Source organism: Parasteatoda tepidariorum, chromosome 10 (genome assembly GCF_043381705.1).
Source record: "Parasteatoda tepidariorum isolate YZ-2023 chromosome 10, CAS_Ptep_4.0, whole genome shotgun sequence".
NCBI classification, from domain to species: Eukaryota; Metazoa; Arthropoda; class Arachnida; order Araneae; family Theridiidae; genus Parasteatoda; species Parasteatoda tepidariorum.
This window is the reverse complement of record NC_092213.1, coordinates 85,988,442-86,001,863: the sequence shown is the minus strand read 5'-3', so window position 1 is coordinate 86,001,863 and position 13,422 is coordinate 85,988,442. Positions and strand designations below refer to the sequence as shown.

General features: G+C 31.3%; 1 long non-coding RNA gene across 1 annotated transcript; it reads right to left on the bottom strand.

Moving 5' to 3' along the window:
- Positions 1-1,141: 1,141 nt before the first annotated feature.
- On the bottom strand, positions 1,142-6,052 carry LOC139426789 (uncharacterized). Its single transcript, XR_011638011.1, has 2 exons — positions 5,826-6,052; positions 1,142-1,508 (listed from the first exon to the last, which is right to left on the bottom strand). It is a non-coding gene; the product is annotated as an uncharacterized lncRNA (long non-coding RNA).
- Positions 6,053-13,422: the final 7,370 nt, after the last annotated feature.

Genomic DNA, 13,422 nt, shown 5'->3' with positions numbered 1-13,422 from the left:
TGAAAATAAAGATGTTAAACTTACTTTACAATATTTTAAACAGGAAATTTAAAATAATGTAACAATAGAGTTCACCTCATGAATAAAATTTCAAGCATTCTACATTGTAATGGTTTTAACTGAAAAGTAGCCGATTAATTAATAATTATTTTAACATGGCGAACTTGTTTACTAAAAATTAATTTTTATCTTTATCATTGTTATAGTGAAATTCTGTCAGATGCGAATTACCAAGTAAACATTGTTTTTACAAGCCTATTCTAAACTAAATATAGTACTTATTATTTATAGTCTGACTATACGTTTTAACAGAGTAGTCAACTACTACGACCGAGCATTGTTAAAAATGCGCACAATCATAATATTCACTGATAAATTTATTTTTATTAGATCATTAAACGAATTCATGAATGTTTCGATTAAGCGGTTAAGATTATTTATTACACTGAATGTTTCTACAGGAAAAACATTACCTACGATACTACTTTAAGGTTTTATCCCAGATAGCAATTTAAGGTATTTTTCACCCAACAAAAACCTTTTCATGTAAACCTAAAAAGGGCTCAGCTAAAATCTACCCTGTCATAAGATTTTCATTGACAATGCAATTTAATGCTATTGCTAGTGTACGTCAGCTAAAACGTCATTCTGAACGTGATGTCATCTCTCCCACGATTGTATGACGGCGCGTTTCATTATTTGTTTTATATTTTACTTCTTATAGCTTCCCAGTCCGAGGAAAATTCTCCTTTCCATCAATTTTGCTTGATTATTTTGGGGAAAATAGTCATTTTTTATCAGTCTGACTTACTTTGCTGTAGAAACATAGTGATTTACAAGTTAAAATATCGTTCAATATGAAATTTTTTATTTTATTTAACGATTTGATTAATAAAAACACAACATAAATAGAACATATGTAATACTCAAAGAGGGTCTGCGTATTTTTTCTTTCTTATTCAGAAATTTATGCGGTGTGAGATATTTTGATGAGTGCAAAAGTGTTCAGTTTTTTGTATATCAAAGAAAATTAACATGAAATATCTTCTTTTGTCAAAATAAATAAAATGCAACTGATTAATTATCTCTTACTTAATATGTATGATATGATAAATGTAGGAAATTTAATGATAACAAAATATTTTTTTTTTAAAAAATCGTTTAATGAATGTAGAAATTCCAAACATATTTTTTAATGCACAACAACAAATAAATATTATGATTATCATAACAATTAGTATATGACAAGTGCATTTGTACAAATCAGATATGCCATAATTATATTAGGTATTTTGTTAATATATAAAAATATTATCTGTATAATAACCATTAGTGAATAATACAAAACAGATGTACCATAATTAAATCAACTATTTCGTCAATACATAAACAAATGATATTATAGGTATAATAACCACCAGTGAATACGTAACATATTTAACATGAAGGAATTAGCGAAACAATCTTCATTCAAATAAATGACTTCCTCGTCAGATATGCTCCTTTCTCTGAAAAATAAGAGGAAATTTTTGTGTGCGTACTTGCGTATATTGAATGAAATTTTATGCATATACATATGAATTGTATGTACATACATATTGTACGTACAGGAATACATGCCTACATTATATGTATACAGGTGCATGCACACGTATAAATAAAAATACATGAATACACACGCAGTATATAATTATATATCTGTGGTTACTTTAACTATCGTTGTATGAATAACATTGTTATTAGACAGTACATGCATATAGTACTTGCACACGTGAGTACATTGTATGTCATATGGACGTAGAATGAATAAATTACTTGTTGAAAACAAAAAGCAGACTACTCTGAAAATTTTTTGATCTAATGATCGGTTGTTTTTGTTGGTCTATGTCGTACTAACGATGAACAATGGGCTATTGGTGTAGAGTTGGGAAACATTCTTGAGGATGATCCGAAGACATGTCAACACAATTTTGATCCTCTGCAGAGGGGATGGATCTCCTCCTTGACGACCTGCGCGTGAAGTCGAGCTCTTAATGGTGGAAAAGCTTAATTAGGATAGATACCGCACACCTTTGGTTCCTTTGTAGGTTGATCAAAGTGATCACCCATCCACACACTGACCGTAGCAAGTGATCCTTGACTTCGGTGTTCTACTGGGAACCGTGTCTTAAAGTTCACTCTACTGCGAGATGATCTAATGATCGGATATTTACGTTCTTGAACTCAATCTTAAGGGTTCAAAGGATCTCAAATATGTTAATTAATTAATGCAAACCATATTTTAAGTTATGAAATTAGACAAAAATAAAACGTACTTTCTCTGAAAAACATACCTTTTCTCGACGGATGCACATTTCTGACCCACAAAATATAGGGGGTAGCCGCACTCTGGGAAATATGGTCCTAATAATAGGTTGGTCAAAAGAGCCGTCCAACGGGTATTCGCAATCCGAAATAAATCGTCCCAATAGTGAGGTCTGAGTCCAAAGCTTAGACTCCTTAATGTTAATTTTACTTTTTGCGTATTTCACCATGTCCTGAGAACTTTTAAAACGAATTAAAGTAATTTTGCATACAAATATAAATTTTGTTTATCCAAAGATAATTCTTTGCAAAATATAACTTTCAGTAAATATTTACTGTTTTTAAATTTTATTTTGTAATAGCCGAAATTTTTTGATTATTAAGTATATAATTTTTTATAACATTTTAAAGAAGGAAATTTTAAATGGCAAAATACAACATTTGAGTAAAATGGATCGAATAGTTCCTGAAAAATTGAATTTTGAAAAAGTCGCATTTTTAAGAGCTATTCGATTGATTTCGTTCAAATTTTGCGCTTTGCCATTTAAAATTCTTTAACTTAAATTCAAAATTTTTTAGACTATCATTGAATAAAATAATAAAAAATGATTATTTTGACTAAAATTTATATTTTGCATGGAATTAGCTTTTGACAAACGAATTTTTTAATTGAGTGCAAAAATTTTTTCAATTCACATAAGATGCTCTCAAGATGTGGTCTCATACGTAAAAAATATTAACATTAAGGGGTACAAACTTTGAACCGCTCTTCTGACTATAACTATTGGGACTATTTTTTTCCAGATTACGGCCACCCCTATAATTTGAGAGTCAAAAACCCAAGAAACACCATAAAAAAGGCATGTTTGTTCAGAGAAAGTATGTTTTTGTGTCTGATTTCGTAACTTAAAATATCGTGGGCACAAATTAATTAGCATATATGTCATCCTCTCGAACCTTTAAGATTGAGTCCTTCAATGTGAAGATACCATCATTAGATGAAAAGTTATTTAGAGTGGACCATTTATTTTATGCGTATTGTACATACGTATATATACTTTAAGTTGTACATATAAGTATGCATGATCTTATGTACGTTAATTCACAAATATGCTGATACACACATACTTTATTGTTGTTGTTGTAGTGTTGTTAACGACGATCTGGGAAACACCCCTGAGGATGATCCGAAGACATGCCATCGCAATTTTGATCCTCTGCAGAGGGGATGGCACCCCCGCTTCGGTAGCCCGATGACCTGCACGCGAAGTCGAGCACTTTACGGTAGAACAGTTTAACGAGGACCAATACCGCATACTCTCTGTCCCTACGCAGACTGATCCAAGTGGTCACCCATCCGCACACTGACCGTAGCCAATGATGCTTGACTTCGGTGATCTGCTGGGAACCGTGTCTTAACGATCTGTCCACTGCGGGACACACATACTTTATGTGAATATACATATAATGTATCTATGTAAATGTGGGTATATTTGTACGCCCGTATGTTTGTACGTATATACACAATTTAATCTATGTTCAATATAAGTACGCATGTATTCATGTGCTATGTAATAACGATGTATGCATTTATGTATAAACAGGGCTCAAAAAAGGGAAAACCCTGAAAATATTTTATCTATTGATCGGACTTTAATGTACATACTACTACTCGATCTTATTTGTTTGAATGTCTAACTTTATGAGGAATTCAGCTCTTAGACCCTTAAACCAGGAGAAGCACCTGCTATCTGCAAAATATGGTATCAACAGTTTATGAAGGAGAGTGGTAGAAAGTTTGAATCACTTAATGTTAAAATTCCATTTTGCAAATATCACCTCGTAAAACTTTTAAAGCAAATTTAAAATTTGAATGAAATCAATCGAAGTGTTCTTCAGAAATTGAATTTTACATAAATAACTTCTTTTAGTATTGGACTACCTGGAAACTAGTAGTCCGATTTCATTCAAATTTCTCATTTTGCCTTTAAAATTACTTTCTTAAAAATTATAAAAAAAAATTTCTATATTTTACAATGCAAAGTGTTTTCGACAATTAGTAAATAAAATAAAAAATAATATTTATTTAAGGTTATTTTTTGCATAGAATTATCTTTGGATAAACGAATCTGATAATAGTGTGCAAAAACTTCATGATTCGCTTAAAAAAGTTTTTCAAATCTAGCGAAATACTCAAAAAGTTTTGTTAACATTAAGAAATCCAAACATTCAATCGCTCTACTACCTAAACAATTTTGGCAATATTTTCGGGCTGGAAAACATTTAAAATATTGACTATCTTTCATATTTTGAGGATCAAAAATTCAAATCCATCGGAGAAAAAAAAACTTTTTTTTTTTCTGGTTTGTAACTTGAAATATCGTTTATATAAATTAATCAGCATGTACAAGATTATGTCCTCGAACAAAAAAAAATTGAGACTCAAGACGTAAACCATTTACTTATTAGATTGAAAGTTATTTAAGACGAGTAATTTTGTTTCGCACGATACATAAATATGAAGTCGAATCAATAGATAAACTACATTCAAGTTCCGAAAATTTTGTGGTAGAAGCAATTCATCAATTAGTACCCAAGAACCGCTAAAATCGATCACGTTCTCTTCCATGTTATCTTCCTTGTTCCGAACTATCGCCTAAAACAAACTGAACTAGGGTGTCTTAGAACTGGTCACAAAAATTTTTATGGACATTATTCGAAACTTGACAGTATTCGACGATTGATTAATTGAAAAGATCAAAATTTCTCAAATGAATTCCAATTTCAAAATAAATCACAATTATTCCTATAAGCAATCAATTCCACGTATGGTGATTAGAAAACGAATAAAACATATATTATCCTGTCTTGAAATTAAAATTGCTTAAGATAATCGGAAAGTTACCGAAATTACAAGTACAATCTTCTAGCCATAGATACACTCGAAAGTGGGTTAAGAAAATATTATAAGTGCTACATTTGGCAAAATTCAGAATCAAATTATAGTAATACGCAGTTTCTATTTTAAAATCTCGATAACTAGTCTGGAGCCTCATAAAACTTTTTAATATGGAAAAATCATCAATTTCTGAAATATTATTTTTATTTGTTGAGCTATATTTTGGTATTAATGTAAATCTAACTAACGTTAGTGCTAATTTCCATTTTTTATAATAACTATAAATGTATTGTAAATGCTATTTACTTGAATCTATCGGCAACTCATACATCCAAAAATAATAATAATAATAATAATAATTAAGGTAAAATAGTAATAACAGTAATAAATTAAAGTATTGATAATTTAATTTAAATTATAGTTTCAGTGTTTACTTGAAACTTACTGAAATTAAGAAGGGAGCATAATAACCTTTTAATATCCTTTGGGTAAGGCCGTTCCAAGCATAAATATAAGTTTTAAATTAAGTTAATATTAATTGATAATCTTAAAAAAACAAATAGCAATGCGAAAATTAAATACTTAATAAGGCAAATGAAATGCAACTAAACTATGTACCTACTTTTTATATCAAAAGGGAAATATCTTAAACTTGGAACAATAAAACAGAATATCATTTAGAAACTTCAATTTCAAACTTAAATCAAGCAAGTAAACTCCGAAAGTGTAAATGATCAGAAGCCGTAATATTAGTGCAAAGTTGCGCATGACGTAAGCAGCAGTTTTCAAGACAGTATTTTGAGAGGGAGGAGAATCAGGGGTTTACAATAATTTTCAAAAGTTAAATTTAGTGAGTTTTTCTAGTTTTTAAAAGAACTTCGGTTAAAATTTTATTTATTGCTTTTCCATTTCAATCTTATGTATTTTAGACGTATATTTGTTTGATAATTCAAATAAGACGTCAAAAGAAAGAGAACAGATTTAAAATACTATCTTCCGATTTTTTGAACGACTTAATTAAAATTTAATTAAACAGACTTTTAGCGCCCCCCCCCCTTTAGAAAAACTTGTTTTTCACTTTATTAGTTCCTTTTACATTTTTTTTATTTTAAATTTTTATTTTCAACAGTGTTTTGCCGATAATGTATAGAAAAAATTCTTGACACGAAAAACTGCTGCAAAATTTCAGGAATCTTTGAACATTTACATACTTGCTAACTTATAAACTTTTTCGAGAAATTCTTTACCGAAGTCAAGCATCACTGGCTACGATCAGTGTGCGGGTGGGTGACCACTTGGATCAGGCTGCGGTGGGACCGAGGGTGTGCGGTATGGGTCCTCGTTAAACTGTTCTACCGTAAAGTGCTCGACTTCGCGTGCAGGTCGTCGGGCTACCGAAGCGGGGGTGCCATCCCCTCTGCAGAGGATCAAAATTGCGATGGTATGTCTTCGGATCATCCTCAGGGATGTTTCCCAGACTGTCGCCAATAGCCCATTATACAGCTCTAGTGCGACGTAAATGAGCAACAACAACAACATCGAGAAAATCTTTTACAGCAGTGACAAAATTTAAATTAAGACTTATAAAATTTTTACATCCTCTTAAAATATGTAATTTCACCTGACAAAATGCAAAATTTGAGCATAATCGGTTGAATAGTTTCTGAGAAATCGAATTTTAAATATATACAGGAACAATTCGATAGATTTAGCTCGATTTTGTATTTTGCCATGTAAAATTACATACATAAAAATTGTATAAAAAGTTGTATGCCTTATAAATCAAAAATTTCCAGCAATTATTTATTAACGTAATAAAAAATAATAAATATCTACTAAAGTTTATTTTCTGCATGCAATTATCTTTGGATAAATGAATTTTAATATTATGTTCAAAATTCTTTTAACTCGCTTAAAAAGGTCTCTATATATGGCGAAATATGCAAAATATAAAATTAAGATAGAGGCATCCAAACTTTGGATTGCCCTCATGATCAAACTATCGGGACAATGTTCCCCAGATTGTGGCTACCCCCTATATTTTGGGCGTTCAAAATCTGAATCCGTCGGAAAAAAGGTATGTTTATTCAGAGAAAACACATTTTTGTGTTTAATTTCGTAACTTAAATAATCGCCTGCACTAATTAATGAGATTTCCCCTTCGAAAAATTAAGATTGAGTTATAAAACGTGAAAATCATTAGATCAAAATCTATTCAGTTTGGTCTGTCTTTTATTTTGCACACTATACATCGAGTTCTGTGAACAAAATGCTCTTAAATTCACTCCAAAGATATGATGGAAAAAACTGTGGTTCTAGGTTTTGAATCCACCCAGTTTTAGAGCGGGTATCAGCTTGTCAGGGAAATAAAGGCGGTAGGTGCACAATGCTGATTTTATTTTCACCATCACTCCTCGTTAGTCATAAATCGTGGAGTCTTAATATCGATGACCCTTTAGCTCACAATAGACAGTTGGTCGAATTTTTTCTGTATATAAATATTTTAAATAAAATTTCTCTTCGCGGATATTTTATTGCTATACCATAACTAGATTTGCAATAAGGTAAAATGAACGAGAGAAGGCCAGACATTTTTAAGGAACCACAACGCATAGGACCCCTAAAGCCAAATTCGAGAAAAAAGTAAAATTTGTAAAAAAATATTGAAGAGTCAATTTTAAACTCCAGATTAAAATGTTTTTAAATTTTATTTATTTTTTAATGAGATTGTTTGAATGAAAAGTTTCTAAAAAAGAACTATTACTTATATTTGTGTCGAGAAACCTTTAAAAGAAAGTTTTTGTACTGTACTTTCGCAGACCTTAAAAAACAATCGAAAAACATGGTCTTATGCTCGTTTATTTGCTTTCCCTTAAATGAGGTCCTTTGCAAAATATTTTCTTACTATTTATTAATATTTTCGCTGAAAAGATTAATATTTGCTTTATTTCGTTTCCGTTGAAAAAGGTTTTCGCTTAATATTTCTGCTAATCTAATCATGACAGCAAACAAAAATGCAAAAAATAAGGTTTACAATTTGCTTGTTTTTTAACCTAAATAACAATATTTTTAAAAAAAGATTTAAAAATCATTTAGTTTTCCTTTAAGGAGGAAAGGTTGGAAATTGCAATATTTTTACGTCATTGAAAAAAGGTTTTTACCGCAAACCTTTTCGTAACAATGAAAGTAAAGTTAAAACTCAAGGTTGTCGTAAGGTTACATGCCTTCTGGGTATCACTTGTCACTATCACTATTCGTCCCCCAGTGGACTGATTGCTAAGACACGGTTCCAACCGATAACCGGTGTCCAGCCATAACTGACTNCTTGTGCTTTTTCGCATAAAATTACATTGGCTAAAAATGATATTTTTATTAATATTTCATTTATTGTTTTCTTTCATAAATAATTGTTTTTTTATTAATAATATGGGATAACCTTTCGCAAAAATGTGGCACTGTACCAAAAGTAATGAAATAGATGATTATTTTGAGAGTTCGAATGTTACTATTAGAAGATAGGATTCAAGAGTATTGCGTTTTCTAGCACGGCAGTATTATATTGCATCTTTCTGATATTAGATCATATCTTTTTGCTACCTGGGCAGAAGTCCAAATGCACAAAGCAATTTTTCCTTTGTTTACCAATTGCGTGAGCATGAGCATTTGGTCTGACGAAGAAATTATCGGGATTTCTAGATTAGAGAGTCATTTTAGAAGTGAGGCGCTAGACTGTAGTAAGACAAAAAAAAATCGAAAATTTATCACGAGCATTAACGGGAAAATGGCCATCTGCGCGAACGTCGGATTCGAGAAATTCGTTGTCAGAGGGGAATTTTTGACAGCCGAGGACGTTTTTTGATCCCTGTGCTGAAGTTTTAATACCGAAATAATGTTGCAAATTCAGCAAACTTTGATAGTAAATCTGAAAATGTTTGAACTGTACAACACTTTCAGAAAAACAGTTCTGTAATGATTTGGGCTGCAGAAGTTTTGGGCACAGAAATTTTGACTCAGACTTTCTTTATTGCATGAATGGGACAAATTACCTCTTAAAATGATTCATCCCAGATAGCAATTTAAGGCTTTTTCAACACAACAAAAACCTTTTCATGTAAACTTAAAAAGGGTTTTTACACGGTTTACGTGTAAACCTTCTAACCTTAAAACGAGGTCTGCGACAAGCTGCTCTATTCTACGCACATTCCCCTAATCCAAAACCTTGGAAAACAACCTTTAACATAACAACCTTAAAACGAGGTTGTCTTAGGGTTTTCAAGCGGAAAAAAAACCTTGAATAAAGCTAGTTCTAAGATGAAAATCATCTTAAATCTACATAATTATAAGGTTTCCGTTCGCAGCGTTTCAAATGCTCAGATAAAATCTACTCTGCCATAAGATTTTCATTGACAATATAATTTAATGCTATTGCTAGTGTATGTCAGCTAAAACGTCATTCTGAACGTGGTCTTTTCCACGATTGTATGACGGCGAGTTTTATTATTTGTTTTATATTTTACTTCTTATAGCTTCCCAGTCCGAGGAAAATTCTCCTTTCCATCAATTTTGCTTGATTATTTTGGCGAAAATAGTAGTTTTTTATCAGTCTGACTTACTTTGCTGTAAGAACTTAATCATTTACAAGTTAAAATATAGTTTAATATGAATTTTTTTTAAATTAACGATTTGATTAATGAAAACACAAAATAAATAGAACATATGTAATACTCAAAGAGGGTCTGCGTATTTTCTTCTTTCTTATTCAGAAATTTATGCGGTGTGAGAAATTTTGATGAGTGCAAAAATGTTCAGTTTTTTGTATATCAAAAATTAACATGAAATATCTTCTTTTGTCAAAATAAATAAAACGCAACTGATTAATTATCTCTTACCTAATATGTATGATATGATAAATGTAGGAAATTTAATGATAACAAAATATTTTTTTAAAAAAAATCGTTTAATGAATGTAGAATTTCCAAACATATTTTTTAATGCACAACAACAAATAAATATTATGATTATCATAACAATTAGTATATGATAAGTGCATTAGTACAAATCAGATATGCCATAATTATATTAGGTATTTTGTAATTATATAAAAATATTATCAGTATAATAACCATTAGTAAATAATAGAAAACAGACATACCATAATTAAATCAACTATTTCGTCAATACATAAACAAATGATATTATAGGTATAATAACCACCAGTGAATACGTAACATATTTAACATGAAGGAATTAGCGAAACAATATTTATTCAAATAAATGACTTCGTCAGATATGCTCATTTCTCTGAAAAATAAAAGGAAATTTTTGTGTACGTACTTACGTATATTGAATGAAATTTTATGCATATACGCATGAATTGTATGTACGTACATATTGTATGTACAGGAATACATGCGTACATTATATGTACACAGGTTCATGCACACGTATAGATAAAAATACATGCATACACACGCAGTATATACGAGGGTTGTAAATTAAATAGTGGCAACTTAACCTTAAAACTCACAGAAGGGCGGGCATGCACAAATAGGGTATGGGTGCGGTGAGGTGGCTCTGTTGTCGATGTGTAGAGTGCAAAAAACAGGCGATTTGCTTAGGAGGGTAGTTGTTGTGTGGCGTTAAAGTGAGGAGTTTCGTTTCCATCGCTCTAAAGCATGTTTTCAAAAGATGATCAGCGGTCATGGCTTAAAATCGAGATTGCCTGTGGCAAAAATGCAACAGAATGCTATCGAGGATTAGTGGAAGCCTGTAGCGCAAATGATTTACCGTATAGGACAGTAGCACGATGGGTTCAAGCATCTCATCTTTTTTCGTCATTAAGCCTCTTGACAACATGCTTTAGAGCGATGGAAACGAAACTCCTCACTTTAACGCCACACGACAACTACCTTTCTAAGTAAATCGACTGTTTTTTGCACTCTACACATCGACAACAGAGCCACCTCACCGCATCCATACCCTATTTGCGCATGCCCGCCCTTCTGTGAGTTTCAAGGTTAAGTTGCCACTATTTAATTTACAACCCTCGTAATTATATATCCGTGGTTACTTTAAATATCGCTGTATGAATAACATTGTTATTAGACAGTACATGCATATAGTACATGCACACGTGAGTGCATTGTATGTCATATGGACGTAGAATGAATAAATTATTTGTTGAAAACAAAAAGCAAACTACTCTGAAAATATTTTGATCTAATGATCGGTTATTTTTGTTGGTCTATGTCGCACTAACGATGAGCGATGGCCTATTGGTGTAGAGTTGGGAAACATTCCTGAGGATGATCTGAAGAGCATGTCAACACAATTTTGATCCTCTCCAGAGGGGTGGATCTCCTGTTTGACGACCTGTGAGTGAAGTCGAGCTCTTAATGGTTGAAAAGCTTAATTAGGATAGATACCGCACACCTTTGGTTCCTTTGCAGGTTGATCAAAGTGATCACCCATCCACACACTGTCCGTAGCCAGTGATTCTTGGCTTCGGTGCTCTACTGGGAACCGTGTCTTAATGTTCAGTCTACTGCGAGATGAACTTATGATCGGATATTTGCGTTCTTGAACTCAATCTTAAGAGTTAAAAGGATCTCAAATGTGTTAATTAATACAAACTATATTTTAAATTATGAAATTAGACAAAAATAAAACGTACTTTCTCTGAAAAACATACCTTTTCTCGACGGATGAACATTTCTGACCCACAAAATATAGGGGGTAGTCGCACTCTGGGAAATATGGTCCCAATATTAGGTTGGTCAAACGAGCTGTCCAACGGGTATTCGCAATCCGAAATAAATCGTCCTAATAGTGAGGTCTGAGTCCAAAGCTTAGACTCCTTAATGTTAATTTTACTATTTGCGTATTTCATCATGGCTTGAGAGCTTTTAAAACGAATTAAAGTAATTTTACATACAAATATAAATTTCGTTTATCCAATCCATTCTTTGTAACCTTTGTAATCCATTCTTTTTAGTAAATATTTAATTTTTTAAAATTTTATTTTGTAATAGCCGAAACTTTTTTGATTATTAAAGTATACATTTTTTTTAACATTTTAAAGAAAGAAATTTTAAATGGCAAAATACAGCATTTGAATAAAATGGATAGAATAGTTCCTGAAAAATGGAATTTTGAAAAAGCCGCATTTTTAAGAGCTATTCGATTGATTTCATTCAAATTTTGAGCTTTGCCATTTAAAATTGTTCAACTTAAATTCAAAATTTTTTAGACTATCATTGAATAAAATAATAAAAAATAATTATTTTGACTAAAATTTATATTTTTCATGGAATTAGCTTTGGACAAATGAATTTTTTTAATTGAGTGCAAAAAATTTTTCAATTCACTTAAGATGCCCTCAAGATGTGGTCTCATACGTAAAAAATATTAACATTAAGGGGTACAAACTTTGAACCTTTCTTCTGGTTATAACTATTGGGATTATTTTTTTCCAGATTGCGACCACCCCTATAATTTGAGAGACAAAAACCGAAGAAACACCATAAAACAGGTATGTTTGTTCAGAGAAAGTATGTTTATGTGTTTGATTTCATAACTTAAAATATTATTAATTAGCATACATGTCATCCTCTCGAACCTTTAAGATTGAGTCCTTGAATGTGAAGATACGATCATTAGACGAAAAGTTATTTAGAATGGTTCATTTATTTTTTGCGTATTGTACATACGTATATATACTTTAAGTAGTACATATAAGTATGCATAATCTTATGTACGTTAATTCACATATATGCTGATACACACATACTTTATATGAATATATAATGTATTTATGTATCTATGTAAATGTGGGTATATTTGTACGCTTGTACGTATATACACAATTTATCTATGTTCAATATATATACGCATGTATTCATGCGCTATGTAATAACGATGTATGCATTTATGTATAAGCAGGGCTCAAAAAAGGGAAAACCCTGAAAATATTTTGTCTATTGATCGGATTTTAATGTACATACTACTATTCGATCTTATTCGTTTGAATGTCTAACTTTATGAGGAATTCAGCTCTTAGACCCTTAAACCAGGAGAAGCACCTGCTATCTGCAAAATATGGTATCAACAGTTTAAGAAGGAGAGCGGTAGAAAGTTTGAATCACTTAATGTTAAAACTCCTTTTTGCAAATATCACCTCGTAAAACTTTTAAAGCAAATTTAAAATTTGAATGAAATCA